The 4,720-nt window shown below is 43.1% G+C and overlaps 1 pseudogene; it reads left to right on the forward strand.

Moving 5' to 3' along the window:
• The window catches only part of LOC101655295, a 7,506-nt pseudogene extending 6,232 nt beyond the window's left edge, over window positions 1-1,274 (forward strand).
• The last annotated feature ends 3,446 nt before the right edge of the window (window positions 1,275-4,720 follow it).

Genomic DNA, 4,720 nt, shown 5'->3' on the forward strand with positions numbered 1-4,720 from the left:
ACTCCCTGCTGCTAGAGACAATGGGTTACCTCTCTCTGAAGCCCAAGGCCATTAGCTTGGTTCCTGTAGGAGGGGTTTGCACCCAACTGATAATGGTTCCTATGGAGACCCAGAGACCACCCTCTCATTGCTGAGTACCCTATAGTGTAACCCCTCCCTTTGACGTATGTCTCTACCTGTAATTAGTGGGCTGGCATGCCCCCAAAAGGTATATAGGCATGGGTCAGCAATATAGGCAGGGACTTCTCAGACTCTGACCACCCTGACTCTCTTCCCCCTCTCCCTTATTCCCTTTCCCTCCTGCCCTTCCCTCTCCCTCCACGTGGATTACCAAGCGGGGCTGAGGTGAGCATGCTATCATGTAACATGTCTGACTGTATTATTGTATTATCGCTCATGCTCTCGATGACTTTAATATAATACTTATATATCTTAACCGTACAATTGTGCATTACCAAACCCTGAAGTAGTATTACTGAACTCGTAGGAGTAGCAGTGGGTGGGGGCTGGTCCCCCACTCCCCAGCGCCATTTTTAAATTTAATACTACTCTGGATTGCATCCTGCCGCCAACCCGCCCAACTGACAAGCCCCTGCGATCGGGACTGTCCCTGTGTGCAGAGTGGACAATGGGGTTCTGAAACCTGGTATGGTGGTCACCTTTGCTCAATGTTACCACTGAAGTGAAGTTTGTTGAAATGCACCATGAAGCTTTGAGTGAAGCTCTGCCTGGGGACAATATAGGCTTCAATGTCAAGAACCTTGCTGTCAAAGATGTTCGCCATGGTAATGTGGCTGGTGACAACAAAAATGACCCACCAATGGAAACAGCAGGCTTCACTGCTCAGGTGATCATCCTGAACCATCCAGGCCAAATCAGTGCTAGATACGCACCTGTGCTGGATTGTCCCCCTTGCTTGCAAGTTTGCTGAGCTCAAAGAGAAGATTGACCACCGTTCTGGAAAGAAATTGGAAGATGGCCCCCAAATCCTGAAATCTGGTGATGCTGTCATTGTTGACATGGTACCTGGCTGGTCCATGAGTGTGGAAAGCTTCTCCTCTGGGTCGTTTTGTTTTGATGTCCAAGACATAAGACAAACAGTTGCTTTGGGTGTCAAGGCAGTGGACAAAAAGGTTGCTGGAGCTGGCAAGGTCACCAAGTCTGCCCAGAAGGCTCAGAAGGCTCAATGCATATTACCCATCACATCTGCCACTTCAGTCTTAATCAAGTCTGGAAGAACTGTCTCAGCACTGTCTGTCTCAACTGACCATTGAAGTTTCACAGTAAAAGACTGGTTGATGATAACAATGCATTGTAAAACTTTCAGAAGGAAAAGAGTGTTTGTGGACCATATGCTTCTTTTGTGTGTGGCAGTTTTAAGTTATTAGTTTTTAAAATCAGTACTTTTCAAAGGGAAAACAACTTGACCAAAAATTTGTCACAGAATTTGAGACCCATTAAGACAAATTTTAATAAGAAAAAAACAAACAAACCAATAATAATGCAAACATGCTACTGGATAAAGAGAAGCACCTCAGAATTACAATCCTAGTAAGAGTTCAATAAATGTTGACCATTAGTCCTATGCCACAGAGTACATGGCTATTTCCTGAAGCATGTAGTTTACCGAACCAAGGCACGGAAACAGTGAGAAAGCCACACCTAAGCTCCTCTCGCTCTACAAGGGAGGAGGAGAATCCAACTCCTCACCAGCCCAAGGCCTAGGTCTCCGCCTTCCACTTTTCTTTACCCTATTCTGACACCAACCCTTTCTCCTAGGACACTTTACCTTCAGCTGTGTTTGATAATCCATTGTAATTGCCCCACAGAACTCACAAACAATACTTGTAAATATGGGGGGGTTATTAGGAAAGTTACCAAGACATTTACATTTAGCCAGACAATTTGTCTAGAAAGAATGTTAACACAAGCCAGGATCAGAAAACATTAAGGATATAATATTTTGTCCACAGCAATTCCTCTCCTCAGCCACCAGCCAAGTCCATAGGCTCTCTGACACGTGGTGCCCTGGCCACTGTCTCTATGGGCCAGGAAACCCACCAACCGCTCTGGTCTCAGCCTTAAAGTCTCTGCACTGTTCCTCTGCTGTATCTCGTGGTCCCTATGTCTTGGACTCTGGCCTCAGCCTGGCATGGCGTCTGCTACCTTCACCACTTCAGGCAGGGAGTTCCAACATCTCCACTGGTAGTTCTCCTATATTGATGTTCCCAGGATTTCTCTCTGTTCTTGCTTCGGAGATAGCTCGGAGAATGGCAACCCAAACTGACCGATCCTCTGGATTAGTGTCTCACACATCCTATTTACATGGTCTCACTCAATTATTTGGTGGGAGTTACAGAGACATGCATGGATCCAACCAAAGCCGAACTCACTGCCATCTGAGTTGATTCTGACTCAATGCAATCCTAGAGAGAAGGACCACATTCAGAGATTTCACTTTACTACACAAGGGTATAAGAAATGGATGCTAATATATCTTAAGTAAGTGACAGGAATAATTTTAAGCAAATCATATATTACAGAATAAGCACAGCATAATTAAATTATACATTCTTTCTAGACAAATTGTCTGGCTAAATGTAGAAAAAGGAAGAATAGTATAAAGAAAGCATTACCTGGAGAAAAAGAAGGGCAAGGACAATTTAAAATAACTTATACGCAGAAAAGCATGTAAACAAAATTGTAAAACCTAGTTTTCCACAAAATGTACTATATTTTTTTTAAGTGTATGAGACAGAATGTGAGCCACCCACAAATATTTCCACAAATGTGGAGCATACAGGGGGGCAGTTATGAAAACTTCTTAGACATATCCAACACCTTGATGGAATGAGTTGCTAGGCCTGAGGGCTCTGGACTACAGTCTCAGGGGACAGCAAGATCGACTAGCATAACACAGTCCACAAAGACAAAGCTCTAAATCCTACTTTGTTAAGTAGCCTTCAAATTCCATGAGCAGTCATCGGAGGGTGCATTCGAGTTTGAATTCTGAGCACTCTGTTTGCGGAAGGCTATGGTAACAGTGGAAGCCTAAATCCATTTCTGAGTCCCCATGTAGATATAGTTCCGTGGTGTGATCTCTGACCACTGACCAGCAATGTGAACAGCTTTGCTCTGAGGCAAAGTGTGTTTGAAAGTAGACTGCTATCACGCTCCCAGGCAGCCCAGGGAAGGCACCCTTTCCCTCAGGGACTTGCCTGGTGTGCCCTAGATAGAATTTCGGGTACTAGGATCTCATAGTCATGAGTCATACCCAAACTGCCTTAATTGGAGGGCCCTGAACCACTGGTAAGATTTGAAATAGTATAGGCACCCCAATCCTGGTCCCTTGCCTGCATCTGTAGTCCCACTTGCACCTGTGATGAACTGAGCTGCTGTCACTCATGATTTTGAGGCAGTTTCCTTTGTTTTCCATGTCCTCTTTAAGTGATCATGTTTCTGTGAATTCTTGGCCACCATTTTGGCCTCATGCTATGGTTTCTTCCTCTGGCTGATTTATCTTCGCCCTGTTTAAGACAATAAATTTGTCTCTATAAATTATGTTTGAACTCGGAGGCTCTTTTCTGCCTTACAACAGGTATAAATATTAATCTTTCCCTAGGTCTGGAAATGGCTGTTTTCAAAGAACAGAGAGGCCTATAAAGGCCAATATAACAAAGGTCAGCTATGAATGCCTTAGAATAATCAATCATTTGAGACCAAAGGAGGCAGCATTTACCCCCAGGACAAAATAGAGAGGATTAGGAAAGAAAAGAAATGGAAACAAGAAGAAGAACTAATATAAGAAGTACGATAGGTGATGTACATTATAGGCATTGCAATCAATGATACAGAACAAACTGTGTAAGAATTGTTGAACAGCAAACTCATGTGCTCTGTAAACCTTCACTCAGCTCACAACAGAAAAGTTGAAAAACAAAACAAAACCAGCCTTTATGATATCTGCTTTAGTTACTAGCTGACTACAGAAGTCAGTCCTATACAAACAAGACAAGGATGGCTAAAAACGAGCCCAGAACTCACCATACTATCTCATTCTTTAGATGATAAACAACAGAACCCCAGTAAACAGTTTCTTCTGAGAATCGATCTTGTTTTGCAAGGAATGCTTGGGAAGTCGCTGCAAACTGTAGTCACAAAGCACTAGAAAATAGATCAAAATACCTAACAGGCTTTTTGAGCTCTGGTTCTTAAATGATTAATTTACAAAGTACATCAGGTACCTCTCCCAGCCTCAGTTTCTGCAAGATCTGTAAAACTGGAGAGTTGAGCTAAAGCGTAAACTTCCTTCCTGAGTAAACGACCTTCACGCTTCTCCTTCCTTTTGCCCGAACATGGATGACACCAATTACTACAGGGTTAAAAAAATTAAGTCAGTCAGCCAGTACAGATCTAACCAACCATTAATGACCACTAAGCTGTGCTCTCCACTACAACTTTTCGTGTTGAAAATGTATTGAAGACTAGAGTCTTCAATATGGATTGCATCTCAACCTACAGAAAATCAAAGCCCCACATGACTGGACAACTGAGCAACATCAGGATAAATGGTGAAACTACTGATGCGGTCAATGTTTTTATTTTATAACTTTACTGTGGAGCAATACCACAGCTCAACAACTACAACAACAACAAATTTTTCTCGGTGTCTTGGGTTTGAGGCCTGTTCCTGGGGTTATCTGAGGCACTGATTCAGAAA

This window comes from Echinops telfairi, unplaced genomic scaffold (genome assembly GCF_000313985.2).
Source record: "Echinops telfairi isolate 266 unplaced genomic scaffold, ASM31398v2 ScPeMD7_5592;HRSCAF=6446, whole genome shotgun sequence".
Taxonomy (NCBI): Eukaryota; Metazoa; Chordata; class Mammalia; order Afrosoricida; family Tenrecidae; genus Echinops; species Echinops telfairi.